Below are 17741 nucleotides of genomic sequence, written 5' to 3' on the forward strand. Positions count from 1 at the left end.
CGTAAATGTTATGTCCCCCCCACCTTTCAAGACGGATTGACGCCCCTGCTAGGCACCACCTAAGGAGCAAAAGTAAAGCGTACTAAAACACATGATATTTTTCTGCGTAGCATGAATTTTCTTCCTAAATTAAAATAGGCTGATTTTGTGTATAGGTATATTGCTTACTTGTTGTTTGCTTATCCTGAAAATCACGAGGAAATTTGATTGATATTCCTGTTGTTATCAAGACAAAAACTTCATGCTATATAAGCTAATAATAAATTTAAAAGTGCTTTAAAAAGCAGCTTTATGAAATATTGGGCCCTCATTTCGGGTTGTTGCGGGCGCCCTCCTAGCTGGCGACCCCGATGACCGATGCAAACTCGAATGCTCCCATTTATATTTTCCAGTTATAAAACAGTGACAAACACTTTTTATAGTATACATTCAAGAAGTAAGTTTTGAATTGGTACTTTTATCTCCAAGAGGAGCTCCTGCACGCTCCTTTATTTCTTTCTCCATGATACTCACCGACTGATTTTTTTTCTTGGGCATGGGGTGGGTGGGCGGGTTGAGGGGGCGGGTCAAAGACATAATCATTTCGGGAGCCGTTATTAATTTATTTAGGGAGGGGGGTTTCCAGGCAGCCCCTCCCCCGAAAAACAAAAATTTTACAAAAACCCAACTAAACCGTGATTACTTAATCAGAGCAACAGAGGGCCCACTTCTTATTTTCCAAAAATAATTTTAGGGAAAGTTTATTTTGCATAGTCTGGCCACTAGACGTATTACTGTACTGCTTGAATTTGATAAACATAGGGGACCATAGCAAGCATGTCATGCATTGTTTTGCACACAAAATGCGACTACGTATCTTTGTGCGGCGGTGTAGATGCTAGTTTCTGTACTGTGCATTGTCCATACACACCACGTATGCGTATAACACACACATAACATAGTCTACGCGCTGCTGCTGTCTGTAGAAGATTTAATCTTTCCTTTCCTGGTTACGCTCAACGTTGATCAAACTGTTCATTGCTCTATGATCAAACTGCCCGCGATTCATATGGACACAGACCACGGTCCAGGCCTCTAGTGTCTTTTTTGTTGTCACTTTCTTGACTGGACGGGAGGTAAAGGCAGAACCAAGAAGATGAAGTTGCCCTTTTCGTAAATCTGGGCTTTTCAGTGAAGATTGGCATTCTATTCTGAGTTTCTACCTCCATGGTTTCACCAGAGAGCGGATTGGTTTCTAAAATGCAACTTGACTGAAAAAGAAGTGAGTAATTTGGTAATCAAAATGTGTGTATATTGTTATTGTAGTTTTTATCTCATTTAATTAGATGTAATAATATAATACTGCACTGCTTGAATTTGTGATAAGGCCAAGGGACCATCCATAGTTACTTACAATATAGCAAGCAATTTTGTTTCATCATTTAATTTGGGTAGATCTGGAAATGCTGAATCCGACAACATTCTCGCTCATCAACTTTCATTTAATAAATAGGAAAAGGGATAACTTTCCGTATGGCGCCACCTCTTTTTCACTCATTTTTACAAAAAGGGATATCTCATTGAGGTAAATTAGATACTATTATTACTTTATTTTAGAATGAAAAAGTGGTTGCGCCAAACGGAAAGTATCCAATAAATAAAAGGACCATGAATAGAATGATGGAGGAAGGATGAATTAAAGCATGGAGGATTCCTCCATGGTTAAAAATATTATGCTTATTTATAGTAATTAATGGAAAAGTTTTCGTATGGCGCCACCACTTTTGAAGAATGAGTTTATCATGTTTATGATTAGTTGCGATAAAAACGTAACCCTCCTCCCGTCGTCCCAACTAGTTTATTGAATTTATGCCAACTTGGATGAGAGTGATGGTCAGATCATAGAGTTAGGACTGTTGGTTTATGGTCAGGGCCCATTTTAATAGAGCTGCTAACCTCAAAATTTTGCTTCTAAGCATTATGAAATGTTTGCCTTGATAAAAAAAGGATACCCAGCTAAATTTCCATGTGATTTCCAGGATAAGCAAACAGATATCTGTATTCACCAAATGGAAATTTGGTTGGTTATCCTGTTTTTATCGAGGAAGAAATTTCATGCTAAGCAAATTTTTGTGCTTAAATAATAATATGAAAGCTCCATGAAATTGGGCCCAGATAAGACCGATCATGGAGTAAAGACACTACTCAGGGTTGAATTGAAATGTCAGCTCTATTCCTACATTATGTGACATACATGTACACACATGTACATTGCCTCCATGCTACAACAACCAACTACATACATGTACATGTACGTTGTAGACATTGTAGACTAACCAATTACCAATTTTTTGCATTTGCATTTTCACATTTGGTACTTTTTACAGATAGACAGACAGTGGTGAGACTATATAACTGATAAGAGATCGATATTGAAACATGAAGGTGTTTTTTTTTTGTTTTTTTTGGGGGGGGGTTTGTAATCAGTGTCTTTATTTGTATAGCAAATTGTGTACTATCTAGGCCTAAAGGTGTCTTCTCAAATTGGATTACAGCTACAGTACTAAATTGTACTACCAACCTGGGTTCCATGCCTAACCCTGATAATCTTAATCCTCCTTTAATTGTATGACGTAATATTTAAACAGGTTGTTCACAATAGCGGCAGGAAGTATTCTGGAAAAATATAAAGTAATAAAATGATTTAGCACATTGTATCCAATTTGTGGTACTCATAAACAATACAAAAATAGACACGAAAACTAATCCAACCCACACACCCTGAAACCTCTTCTAAACAATGTTGTCAACTCATAATATGCAGACACTGTCTTAAATATACTTACTTGCCCCGTTTGGAGAAACTGGCTTGCGGGGAAGTTTTATTTTGGAAATGACGCTGCAAATCATTCGAAGCAGAAGTATCCAATAATTATGCATGTAGGAGTCCTATATTAAATCGTGAAGCATGTGATAGATGGGAACATGGCAAAATAAAGGATGACCTGTTACGAATACTCCATCAATCAAGGATCTGTTTTTGGGATGATGTTTTGAAAATGCAATGTTGCAGATCACCAATTTGACAAGGCAGTATCGCACGAAACAAATATTATTGCTATTTATTAAAATGTAAGCAGGGAACTAGTCGCAATACAACACATTTCACTTAAGCAGGTAGTCCGCTTACCAAGTTGTATCGTAATTTGGGTGTGATCCCTGGCTATACAGCAGTTAACAGTTGTATGGCTTCTGACAGGCACCCCCGAACAAAGATAGTGACGAAATAGGGAGACCGCCGGCGCCAATAGATAGCTCAGTTGGTACATGTAGAGCACCGGCCGCTAATACGGAGGTCGTTGGTTCGAATCCCTCTCTAGCGCTTTAAGAGACTTTCTTTTGGAGGTGTTAGTCGCTATAGAAATGCGGTTGTTATTATTAGTCAATTCTTTGTTCAACCCCAAAACTCATTTCAAATTTACCCAGTCAGTTTCCCCTTAAGGTTTATATTGGTAATGATATCTTTCTAAGTCAAACTGAGGAAAAGCAACAGCTCTTGACCTTTTGGCCCTGTTCAAGTTTAATTTGGTTGCCTGGATCTCAGTAGCAAAGTTCATTGCATTGTAACTTTATCAACTGACGCACTTACTCTTACGCACTAGGTACAACACACACATTAGTTAGTGATATCAATCATATCAACTATCATCATGTTATGAAATTGATATAAATGTCTGAAGGGTCTAGTATACATGTAGAATGCATAGAATCTATCTTAAAGGCACTGGACACTATTGGTAATTACTCAAAATAATTGTTAGCATAAAACTTACTTTGTAACGAGCAATAGTTGATAGTATAAAACAGTAACGTAGTTTTTGAGAAAGAAGTAATTTCTAACTAAAATATTTGAATTGAATCGAGACCTCAGAATTCAAAGCATCTGAAACCACACAACTTGTGTGACAAGGGTGTTTTTTCTTCCACTATTTTCCACAACTTCGACGACCAATTGAGTTCCAATTTTCCAAGGTTTTGTATTTTATGCATACATGTACATGTATGTTGCGATACACCAAGCGAGAAGACTGGTTTTGGTGTCCATGCCTTTAAAAGCCTGGCTAAGTTGAATGCCCACTGAGACCAGCAGGAGTTGATTTTAGCCTTGAGTCTGTGAACTTTTAATACAACGAATTTCCACCTTTTGTATTGTACAGATAGAAACATTGATTTTTGTTTCTTTGGTTGATGTTATTGATTGTAGAAAGAATACACTTTGTCCAGTCAGTGGTATTTTACACTGAATGGGATGCTAAGATGTTGTTTAATTTTTTGGTACACACTTAAATTGGCAAGAACATCTTCTGACTAATCACAGACACACCACATCTTCCACACAACTACTCTCGTTTATTTTGTTTGTCGTTTTAACCCGTAAATTTATATTCTAGATTTAAATAAGGGAATCAATGCGTGGTGAAGAGGTTTTCAACTAGTGGTTAAAACCTGCCGAGGCCTGGTTTGTGATGGTTTTACCAAGACAAATCATAAATACCTTCACATCAACACTTTTTGTAAAACAAATGCAAAAATTATAAATTGTCCAATGATTTATTTCAACACAACACCCCTCCAGCTATGAAATGGTAAGGCCCTCGGGTAAATAACTCCTTATAAGGAGATTGCTGTGCGCGTCGCGCGTATTGGTGATGTGGCATAACTGTCCCGGCCGTTGCTCTCGACCAATAGGAATGAAGAAACTGTCTTATAAGCACAGGTGCAAGCTCGCGTGTCATGCCTATGTTTCAACACTTTTTTACTGGTCATTATCAAAGGGTTAAACACCCCAACGTGACGCGCTCTTCACCAATAGGAATAGTGAAACTGTCTAAGGTATTTATGAATAGTTATTTTGATGCCAACAGGCAACGGGCAAATTTTCACCTTTTGTGAAGAATGTTTGATTAAATCTTACATGTAGTTTGTGTGCTTTGAATGTCTTTTAAAATTGTAAACTCAAAATGCAATTCGGTCGTTGGACCGCACGTTTATGAATGGTTTTAAAAATCAGGCAATGCAACTTTAAAACCATGTATGTGAAAAAGGTTATTCATCGATTCAATGTGATTGACTGTTCCACGCAGTTGTTGAAGGATGAACAATTTGTGAAAAAACATCCTCTTGTTGACAAAGTGCAACTAGTGCGAATTGAATTATAGATAGTTCCCACATGACGTAAATCGGCCATCTTTACAGGCAATTTGGAACACCTAGCCATATTTTTTTGCGCGAGAACGGCGTGCAGCATGCGCAGGATTTACAAAACTCGTTGCCTGATTGGTTAGTAAACAGCGTGGTTGCGTTAATAAACTGGGCGCTTGACGCGCCTGCAAGCTTAAATGCAATTTGCCCGTAAAGATGGTGTCTATTGCAACTTATCTATAGCGCCTCTTGTATTTATTTTGTACGTTCTAGAGCATGGAGTTAGAAAGGAGAAGATAGTGAAAACACCATGACAGTGTGCAACTAGGTACATGTATTAGCAGGGGTCGAAATTGCCACTAGCCCGCTAGCCCGGGACTACCAGATTTACAGCCGGGCTACTCATTTTTCCAGTTTGATAGCCCGACGGGCTAGTGGAAAAATAATGCAAAAATCATCATCGCAAACAATAAAGAACTATGTTATTGGTGTATTGTAAAGTTCGAGCCGTTACGCGAGACATAATGTGTCTTTCGGGCTACCAAAATCTAATCAGGGCTACTAAAAATTATTGGTCACTAGCCCTGCTGACTACCATGGAAATACACTTAATTTCGACCCCTGATTAGTATTATAGATGCCACAGATCATTTATAGTGTTCATGACATTGGGCGTAGCATTATGCAGTCTGCAATGTTTTGCAGCAATGGTTGTTGCAGCACTGCACGACTGGCGACTGGCGTGTGCAAGAGAAAATTGAACACGGACACTCATTTCCAAATATAGCATTTTCAATGTGGCACTGCTCAACCGTAACATTTGATACCTGGATATTAAATGATATCAAGCTGAGCTTCTTGCAACAACACACACCCAAAAATTCCTTTTCACATTTTGGAAGGATGGTAATTAGCAGAAAACACTACATAGTTAGTATTTAACCGTAAATGAATATTTCTTTTTAAAAAAAAAGGGGGAAAAGGTTTCTGTGGAAATGGAATGTTACATGTATCTCATGTTGATATTCAGTGTTCAATGTTCAGTGTTTATTTGTTAGAGTTTTTGGTTACTTCTGATACAAACTGACTCGATTCAGCTGGTACATGTACATGTATTTAGGGGAGAGCTTTGACAATCTTCTGTTTGGACTGTCACTCAATTATTTGTAACATGTTATTATGGTGGACCTTAAACCCATCTTAATTTCCCACTAACGGGGACTTTTGTGATAATTTATACTTCTGAGCTGTATTCTAAAGTCCAATTGCTTTTTCATTGACATATTTGGGGATTGTGTGTAATTAAATGCCCAGTTGACTGATGAAATGCTCATTAAGGTTGTAAGCCAAAAGTCATTTGAAATGGATTTTTAAAGTCATACATTTACATGTATGTATGTGTGAAGACCTCCAAATTTGCTATGTCATAGTGGTGATAGCTTCTTGTGGCTTGATTTGTTTAAAACATAGTACTGCATACTACATCAGGCAGTAAACCTCTGTGTTTGGGTTGGATAATTGTAGTTTCACAACAGAAATTCACGAAGAGTTTTAATTCTAATTTTTGGCAGCACACATGTAAAATGCATTGTACTTTTGTGTTAATATATATTTTTTACTTTGGGTTGAACATGTTTTGTATGGCTATAATTAAATTGAACACCAAAAACATCAATGCCAAATTTAAAGTAAACATGTCAATCAAATGGGCCTAACAATAAAGATCTGGAAGTGTCTAAAACCATGGAGGTAGCTCCATGCTAAAACAAAGAATTTCCATACCCAAGATGATTGACCACCACTGTCAGATGTGTTTGTGAGGTTGGGATGTGGTTAGTGTTGTTGACAGTGAAATTGTGCATAATCATCATAATTGCAAATGGCCCCAGGGCACTTGGGTGGAGTGTTGTTTTCATTTGTCATGGTTCAAGTTCAACCATTGTTCATATAAACACAGTACATGTATTTCATACAGTTTAGCATGAGCTTTGATGTACAAAATGTACCTGTTGGCCTGTGCAACCCCATAGACTATGTGCAAGTCCCGCTTGCTTACAAACTTCCAAGACCAAGTTGGTCCCATCACCCTTGCCCTACAAGTATCCCAGTATGTACCGCTCTCAATCATACCGAGTTTAACATGATTCTGTTTCTTCAAATACATGTAGACCTACGATTGATGGGAAAGTAAAAATTTAAGGATGAAACATATGAAAGTAAAAAATAAAATCAATTAAGAAAATCTGAGAATAAGACTTGACCTCAGGGGTGGAATTTCACAAAGAGTTAAGACTAGTCTTATCTCGAGTTTTGACGAGTTACCATCCTAATAGGACTACAATGTAGCCTTGAATTTTTAATGAATCCTCTAGGACTAGTCCTAAGTTTTGAAATTGACCCTAGTTTACTTGAAACAATAAGAGAATCTGCCCCAACTGATGTTTATTTGTATCATTAAAAATCTTATTTAGGACCGATATGGATGTGATTTGCAAATTAGTTTTCTAAAAACAAAAATACAGGTTCATTCGTTTCAACCATAGGCCTTCATGTACATCACAATGCATGGTTTAGCAATGTTAATTCGTCTGGCAATAAGTATCCTTATTTTAGGTTTCATTTTTTATTTTTGTTTTAATGTTAGTTTAAATAAATTAATTGCATACAAAAAATACTGAAACTAAAATTCTACTAAAATTCTATTAAACTAAACCAAGTAAGGTTTTATGCTAATAAATAGTGTCCACTGCCTTTAACCTGCCCTTTTACTATAACAACATAACATGTACTACATGAGTACATAGACTCTACATGCCATGTATTTAAACAGGTATTTAAGTGTTATTTAATCCCTTGGCAGTTGTAGACACACTGTTCTCAGCTTCTGTCTGCAAAATACTTAAGGGGGACAAAAACAGTCAGGAGTAGTGAGAGTCTTGAAGGAGAATGCTGGAGACTGGAGACAGTGTTTGTTTGTGGAAAGTCCAAGCAGTTGAGAATTGTGAGAGTACACCAACCATGTACATGTACGTAGAGTCTTCCCTGAGAATACCTTGGTTGTGGAGATTAAAGGCACTGGACACTTTTGGTAATTCATCAAAATAAATTTTAGCATAAAAACTTACTTGCTAACAAACTTTGGAGAGTATAAACCATTGTGAGAAATGGCTCCCTCTGAAGTAACATAGTTTTTGAGAAAGTGGTAATTTCTCACCCAAATGTTCAAAGACTTCAGGCCTCTGAAAGCACACAAAGTTGTGCAACAATGGTATTAGTTCTGTCATTATTGTCTTGCAACTTTGATGGCCAGTTGAGCCAAAATTTCCACAGGTTTGGTACTTTAAATGCATATGTTGGGATACACCAAGTGAGAATACTGGTCTTTGACAATTACCAAAGGTATCCCGTGCCTTTAAAGCCAACATCTTTTAAGTCTGGTCACAAGATCTCTTCATAGTCTTGAGAAGATGATTTGCATTTTCTTTAATTTGGGGATAAAGGTCCATCAGCAGGTTGAAGTGGTTTATGAACCAATATATTGTTTAAAGCCATTGGACACTTTTGGTAAACAGTATTGTCCAAAGGCCCACACTTCGTGTATCACAACTTATACATAAAATAACAAACCTGTGAAAATTTAGGCTCACTCGGTCATCGGAGTAGGGAGAGAACAACAGGAAAACCCACACTTGTTTCCGCACATTTCACCGTGTCATGACATGTGTTTAAAATAAATCCGTAATTCTCGACATCGAGAATTGACAATTGTTTTAATGTTTTCTCAAAAAGTAAAGCATTTCATGGAATAATATTTCAAGAGAAGTCATTCACCATTACCTTCTGTAAACCCTGTAAGTTGTTAGTAAATCTGTGAACTTTTATTTATTTTTCTGTCCCGAAAGTGTATAATGGCTTTAAAACCATGGAATGACCATGGAGGAAATGGAACGACTATCTTGAATGGGAGTCATTTAACGGTTGTGTTGAGAAATGTGTGGAATCATTATAAGGATATTTAGTAGATGTACATATTTTTATAGGCATTTAGTACAATTCTGTGTGATTCAATATTGCACCAATTAATATTGTTGATGCGCACTCAATGTAAATGCTTTATTGACAAAAATTACTAATTTTAGCTCTCATATGCAATGTGCATGTTGTTGTTTTTAGAAGTGCAATAATGATAATCTAGTTTAGAATCGCTAATCATATGTAAATGAAGTAAAAATTATCTTGAGAAATAAATCATTCTCAATACAAAGACTCCCTGCTCATTCGCATATTTTATACTCATTACAGAAACAGAAAACAAATGTCACAGGTATTGTTTGTCAAAATGAAGAAAAAAAACATCAGCATGAAATATGTCGGCCTACACTTTGAAATAACAATGGTGTACCAAACAGCAAGGACAAATGGGTGTACACATGCAATTCCTCTTAAGCCCACATGTATGCTGTAATATCAAATGAAATCTCATGGTTTCAGTTTTCAGTCGTTGCACCACTTGAACGCCTTGGGTAGACCAGACACAAGACTCAGCCTAGCTGTTCCTTTGTTCCCCCAACCAGCTTTGTTATTTAACATGAATAGAGTTCCAGCATGGACTGGTTCTTTGTCAATAAACAGACAGATGTTGCAATTTACTCAATCAGTACAAACTGAGAAACGCATTGAACCTGAAGCAAAGAGAAAGCACTGAGGTACTACTAACGCAATCATTGTTGGAATTACCGTCTCTATGATATTATGGTTTTGAAAACAAAGATTAAACTGACCTTTGATGCACTTTCAGGGTGTTTCCCTTGGTACTTTGTTTTCATTTGATTTAATTTGGAATGCCAAAAAGTGTAGGCACTGGACTCTATTGGTATTGCAATTACTCAAAATAATTGTTAGCATAAAAACTTACTGTAACGAGAAATGGAGAGTTGTTGATGGTATAAAACATTGTGAGAAACGGCTCCCTCTGAAGGAACGTAGTTTTTGAGAAAGAAGTAATTTCTCACTCAAATATTTGAATTTGATTCGAAGCCCTTTTTAAAGGCAGTGGACTCTATTGGTAATTACTCAAAATAATTATTAGCCTAAAACCTTACTTTGTAATGAGTAGGGCCTAATGGAGAGAGGGTGATAGTATTGTAAGAAACGGCTTCCTCTGAAGTGACGTAGTTTTCGAGAAAGAAGTAATTTTCCACAAATTTGATTTTGAGACCTTAGAATTAGATTTTGATGTCCCGAAAATCAAGCACGCAACTTTGTGTGACAAGGGTGTTTTTTCTTTCGTTATTATCTTGCACCTTCGACGAGCATTTGAGTCCAAATTTTCACAGGTTTGTTATGTGTTGGGATACACACCAAGTGAGAATGCTGGTTGACCAAAGGTATACAGTGCCTTTAAAACGGGGTTTGAGATAGTTCGTAATAAAAACAAAAAAATAAAACAACCGTAAATGGGTCAAGTCCATGAAAGATCAGAAGATGAGATGTTAAGTATTAACTATTTTTTGTAATGGAGAAGAACAGACTTCCGAACATGCTAGTTTTATTATAGAGTAATCCAGGATTTTCTAGCCAGATGGATGAAGCAGTTGGTTGACATTGAAAAATTCTTTGATCTACTCAACTAGAACTAATTCAAGTCTCCTTGGGCATAGTTTGGATTCATTGCAACTTATTAATGTCCTATGATCCAAAACATCTGTTAGTTTTGCTGTTTGGGGCTGGGTTTATGTGGGTATTTTTAAAGATGATGCGAGCATGAATAGGAAGCCAGTGGAGAGATTGCATAGCTGGAGTAATTCTTCTTAATTGTAGTTCTTTTGGTGTTCCATATAACCTAATTAAAGACCCTGGACACCTTTGGTAATTGTCAAAGACCAGTCTTCTCACTTGGTGTATCTCAACAAATGCACAAAACAACAAACCTGTCAAAATTTGAGCTCAGTTGGTCGTTTAACTTGCCAGATAATAATGGAAGAAAAAAAACACCCTTGTCACACGAAGTTGTGTGCTTTCAGATGCTTGATTTCAGGACCTCAAAATCTAATTCTGAGGTCTTGAAATCAAATTTGTGGAAAATTACTTCTTTCTCAAAAACTATGTTACTTCAGAGGGAGCCGTTTCTCACAATGTTTTATACCATCAACAGCTCTCCAATGGTTGTAACCAAGTAATTTTTTATGCTCACAATTATTTTGAGTAATTACCAATTGTGTTCAGTGCCTTTAAGTTTTTCCTTTACATAAAAAAAGTTCATAACAAACAAATGATTTTTCACATTTGTACTTGTGTTTGTACTGGGCCCAATTTCATAGAGCTGCTAAGCACAAAAATTTGCTTAGCATGAAATTTCTTCCTTGAGAAAAATAGGATTACCAACAAAATTTCTATTTGTTGCATATTGCTTGTTAGGTATTCAGCTGATGTTTGCTCATCCTGAAAATCATGTGGAAATTTTGTTGGTAATCCTGTTTTTATCGAGGCAGAAATTTCATGCTAAGCAAATTTTTGTGCTTAACAGCTCTATGAAATTGGGGCCTGGTTTAGTCCATTTTAATTTTCACTCCATTTTTACAACGATGGGATGCAAAATAACACTTTTTTTTCAACAAAAATAACAATGTATACGATCAAAGGCAATCTAAGCATTTTTGTAAAAATAAAATAAAATGTATGTACTTGGTAGATCTATTTTCCCCATAAGTGTTTGGAATGCTATGGTTAATGGGGGACAGTCAGCCTATGCCCTTCATTATGTGTGTAACACAGGCCCCTGGGGAAATTAGATAATCGGCAAACAATTTCTCTGCAACTGGACTGGTACACAAGGACTAGGGACTTCCTTAGTGTCTGGCTGAAGTGGTTTATGCAGGTTTTTATAAGCTCAGACCAAGACATAGCAAGGTTCTCCTAAGATCTGTTTAAAAGAACTGTTGGGAAAAGTTATAAATAAAATTTACACACGTTTAGGAACACTATTATTGCACATATTCATTGAAGGAGTATACTTGTTTTACAGGGGGTGTGAAGATGTTATAATTAAGGGATTATAAAAATACACATAAAATGTAGGTCTGATTTGTTTGATTAACAACACAGACATTGATTTGTGTTTCTTTTTCTGTCGTTAAACTTTGTTTGAAATGAAGATCTTTTTTTTATTTGCAGTAACTGAGAGAGTCTTTTTAGGCCTATGCAGTGCTCCACTACCTTTCCTCTGGTTACAACCCCTGTTTGTACTTAATTGATTTTTTTTATTACTTTACTTAACTCTTGTACTTTTGCTGTTTTTACAAATGGAAATAAATAAAAAAATAAAACAAACAAACAAACAAACAAACAAACAAACGTTACTGTTGCAACCAGGAAGTCTTAAGACTTCCTCAAGGTCAAGATGAGACCTTTTTTTTTAAGGATCTACATTTTTTACAAATACTTCCATCCTCTGAAAAATGGTGCATCAACAACACAAACCCAACCTCCCTCTTTTGGAGTTATTGTATCACCCAAACCATCATTACAATGCAACATTCAAGTTTTCCTTTCCATTATAATTGATTGCTTCTTGTTTGAGTTATTAATGTTTGAGATATTTAAAAAAAACTTGAAATGAACAAGTCCAGAGCACTCTTGTGACAGACTGGCCATATATGGCCATGAAATGCATACACTCCAAGCAACCTCTGTCCCAGACATAAAAAACCTCACTCCCTGGTAAGCTGAAGGGCTTGTTTAAGATGAGTCTGCCATCCTTCACGTGAAGAGTAATTGCCTTGACCGGGGTATATGGTGACTTGTTGGTGAGGACCATCTGTCTGAGAGGCTGTGGGAAGGATTTCAGGGTTGTTGGATAAAGAGTAAAAATATGATCAAAGTACTATAATTCTTTAAATTAACAATTTAGGAAAACTATGTTCATTGCCTTTTGTAAGCGTAAATTTGCTTTTGATAAGCAGAGGCATGAAATTTGTCCCAGGTGAATTGGGTCAATGATGGTTGAACTTCCAAGTTCCAGTCCATGTGTGCTATTGTTCAATTCTGATCATACCAGATAGTTATCAAACTGACATACATTACAACTTTATTTTGCCCTAGTTTTTAAATACAAGAAAGGCCTTGAGATCAAAAGAATATTCACAACAAGTTTAGGAGACAGAAATCCTACAGAAGGACAAGTTAATTTTTCATGCTCTACAGGTTTGGGTAGACTTTCATACATGTACATGTATGCTTGGTTGCTCTATGGTTACACGTTTGACAAATGATCAATGTATACAATTGGTCTCTCTTTTTTCAAAGCTGTGTGGGATGAAAACAACAATTTCTCTGCGCCTACCAAAGTTTGAGTAGACAATAATCATTGACAACTATTTGAAGTGGGAGATGTATGTATTTGTTGACTTTATACTTCCGGTGTATCTTTGGGTGGAGTAACTGTTATGATGAACTGAATGCATTCCCTCTTCTGCTGGATATTGTGTACTGTACTGTTTAAGTTTCCGTCTCCATGTGTAAAGGTAATGTAGGTATACATTGTAATTGTATTAAAAAGGTTCAGTTCATTGTAGCCATAATAGGACTCTTCCTCTGTACACAGATACAGAGTCCTAACTATTAAGGCCCGTTTCTGGGGCGGAAAAATTTCAAAGCTTCATAACTCCAATCTTACCTGCAACAAGCCTCTAATTTCAACAGATTCACATTCTATGGCGGCATACATTTTTCTGCGGTTGGTTTTGGTCTTCATATATTCTTCACAAATCCATCATTTTCGTGAAATAATGCAGCTCCCAACGTTAAACAATTCCTGTTTTGATCGGTTTCTCACAGTGTTGTCTGCTGCCGTACGTACGCGTATACATTCGCGCGCAAGATGCAAGACGCATGAATTATTGGTTATCGTATCTTGACTGCACAGCTGCGTTAACGCGCAAACGCAACGCAAGATTTGCGTGTCTTGCGTATACACGGCAGACTGTGAGAGTACGAACAAAAATGGGAATTCCTTAACGTGGGGAGCTGCATTATTTCATGAAAATGACGGATTTGTGAAGGATATATGACGACCAAAACCCACCGCAGAAAAACATATGCTGCCATGGAATGTGAATCTGTTGAAGTTAGTGGTTTCTTGCAGGTAAGATTTGAGTTCTGAAGCTTTGAAAATTTTCCGCCCCAGAAATGGGCCCTGATATCCAGGACGTCACTGTACGAAAGTGTAAGGCCACCAGGGCTAAGTTCATTGGTACTGTGATTGAAGATGCTTTTAAAGACAGGATATACAGATGATGATTATTCAGCATGAGTATTTGGGCAATTCTAAGCAAACATGGACATGACACCAAAAAATAATTTTTCTGTCACAACCTGCTTTTCACTTTTATAGCTATTTTTTTATTTCTAGTTGTTGACAAGGAATGAACCCACTTTTTCCTAATAAGAACTCAGTTTGGGCTCCATTGACTGGACAAACTGAAGATGTTTGTTCTTGTACAATTACATGACATGTATTTCTGATCTTGCATCTAAATGACCATCGAGTACAAAATATACTTATTTTGCGAGACAAGAGAGGAGTAAACATACATGTAAGACATTTAACAAAGTTACTACTCCGAAAACAGGCACTCTTGTTGTCTTGGATAATATGCCAAGCCTAAGAGCTATGTTTGTATCTTTCAGTTTGTGTAATATTAACATGGTTTTTAGTGCATACGGTTCTAAAGCCAATAATTTCTGTGTAACAACACACTACTTCAAAAGTATTGAGGGGGGAAACATGCACAATTTTGTAATGAAACTTGTAAATATCAAATGAACTTCGCAATGTGAGCTGTACAACCCTCTGTTTGCGTGTGATGTACACATGGTATGTTAATTTTTACATGTACCTGATAGTGACACTGACAGTCGCATCAGATACTGTGACATAGCCTACATAGTACCTGTTCTGGTTTAGGTGTATGCTCTTCTTACAAAGTAGGTCAGCATGCCTCCAAACATGTAAACATGCTAAATGGTGAAGTTTCACTCCAGTGATTCTGAAAATTACTGAATCTAAACAGAAGCTCTTGCAGATGTTTTTTAGGTTAACAATCAGAAAGATTTTATGTGTATGGATGAAAAGATGCAAGCTTACTTGGGTAAAAGAAGGTCTATATTGTACAACTGCATCTATATCACCAAAAAAACTAGTTGCACAAAATGAAATGTCAAAGAAACCTAAATGAATTTACTTGTATACAAACTGTTTGTGAATTGTGTACTATTAAAAATAAAAAAAAAAAATACATTTATCCATTGACAAGTATATTCATATTATAAAAATGCACTCCAAACAAAGTTTGATTGTGTATTTTATTATAGTTCATTCTATATTATCTTTAAAATGGGCATGAGTGTCTATGCACATGAAGATGAAACATCATCTATGCCTGTGGGGAGTTAACTGAATTGATTCAATTTATGTTGATGTGTAGGTATTTATTACATTACAGCTGTAAGTATTCTATCCCTTGGTATGACCAGTCAGATAGGAATTCATTCATTCCTAACCTGCTGGGATAAACGTCTGGCAGGGCTGAAGGGCTGCAGCGATACACAACGGCTGCAGCAAAACAGCGACTGCAGCAAAACAGCGACAATGTGAATACTTACACTTCTATGAGCTGTGTTATGGGAACTGTCCTGAAATGCCTAGTTGTGTGAAACAGAAATTGACAATGTTTGTGGTAAGGTGAAAAATTGAAATATTTGGTTATGATTTTTGAACTAAAAGCTTACAGTAGCCAAAGCCACTTAGCCAAAACCCAAAACAGTATCTAAAGCCACACACAGTATCCGAAGCCACATGCAGTATCCAATACCACAGGCAGTAGACAAAGTCACAGACAGTAACCAAAGCCACATACAGTAGCCAAAGCCACAGACAGTAGCAAAAGACAGACAGTAGCCAAAGTCGCAGACAGTAGCCAAGGCCACAAACATCTTAGCAAAAGTCACAAAGAATAGCCAAGGCCACAGACAGTAGCCAAAGCCACAGGCAGTAGCCAAAGCCACAGACAGCAGCCAAAGTCACATACATTAGATAAAGCATGGAGGAATAAATTAGATTTTAATTTATTCCTCCATGGATAAAGCAACAGGCAATATCCAAGGCAATAGCCAAGGCCACAGGCTGTAGCCAAAGCAAGTCGTAAACAGCAAGTCGCTGATAGTAGCCAAAGCCACAGTAGCAACAATTGTTTGTCTTTACAGACACTATGTTGTCAACAAGCTGAATATAGTCTGGTTCCAGAGAGCTGGATTACTTCTCATATTTGTCAATACATATATGATCCCTGGGTGCTAGGTATCTTGACAGCATTTTGCTTTTGGATGTTAAGAGAAGTCCTTGGTAATCAATAACAATCACCTCACAATGTTCAGATACGTCAGAAGCTGTGAGTTGAACAACACCTCAAATTACTGTCCATACACAATGCATATTCTTTTAATAGACATCCCTAATGCATGTGTTGGGGGGGGGGGTCACAAGAAAACATCCAGCCTCCAGGTTTCTTGCCAAGCATAATCTGGTCTGTCTGATCCTGTCCGGAGACAGTAACTCTCGCCATGGCGACGCCGTCGCTAGCCGCCTCCTTGTCCAGCTTGACTACATTTTAACCTCAACGTTGATGTCATTTACCTCTGCGCCACTGCTTGACTATTCACTTGATGTATACTTTACATCGGCTCTTTGATTCTTTCAGGAAAGGATCCCCTCTTGGCCGCTACATGATACATTATTATCAGATGGAAAATATGAAGCTCAATAGGGGGGATTACCCATGACAGTGCCTGCCTCAAGGGTCTATCTTAAAGAAATCAGCGCAAGGCATGGCTTGGGTAGTCAGCCACCTTGTCTTAAAGGCACTGGACGCCTTTGGTAAATGTCAAAGACCAGTATTCGCACTTGGTCATGTTGGCGTTTCCCAACATATGAATTAAATAACAAACTTGTGAAAATTTGGGCTCAATTTGTCATCGAAGTTGCAAGAGAACAATGAAAGAAAAATCAGCCTTGGTGTACAAATTTGTGTGCTTTCAGATGCCTACTAAAAGGCCTTCAGAAATTACCTCACTCTCAAATACTACAATACTTCGTTTCTCACAATGTTTTTTACTATCAACAGCTCTCTTTTGCTCGTTACCAAGTAAGGTTTTATGCTAACAATTATTTTGAGTAAATATCGATAGTGTCCAGTGCCTTTAAGAAATCAGCTTGGGTAGCCAGCCACCTTGTCTTGAGCGTGGGCAGCTTCAAGGCGCCATGTATTGAGATCACCTGTTATTGTTTGTCCCATAGGAGACTAGAGAAACGCCACCGTGCCGATTCTGCTAGATTTACATTTAGTATTGAGCCAGCAGTTATTAACCCCTGGCTTTTGTGTGAGAGGCTAGGAATAGTACAATCCAATAAATGCTAGTTTGGATATCAACTTTGGTGACAATCTGGCACCAGACCTATGGCACTGACCACGATATAAGATGTTTTCAAGAAGCTCTGAATCTTA

General features: G+C 37.2%; 1 protein-coding gene across 1 annotated transcript in view; it reads left to right on the forward strand.

Annotated features, from left to right (window-relative positions):
• Positions 1–857: 857 nt before the first annotated feature.
• The window catches only part of LOC139952424 (kelch-like protein 38), a 31325-nt gene continuing 14441 nt past the window's right edge, over positions 858–17741 (forward strand). Inside the window, exon 1 of the mRNA XM_071951549.1 lies at positions 858–1261. The gene's annotated coding sequence lies outside the window, so the exon portion shown is untranslated. The remainder of the gene's footprint in view (positions 1262–17741) is intronic.

Source organism: Asterias amurensis, chromosome 20 (assembly GCF_032118995.1).
Source record: "Asterias amurensis chromosome 20, ASM3211899v1".
Lineage (NCBI taxonomy): Eukaryota > Metazoa > Echinodermata > Asteroidea > Forcipulatida > Asteriidae > Asterias > Asterias amurensis.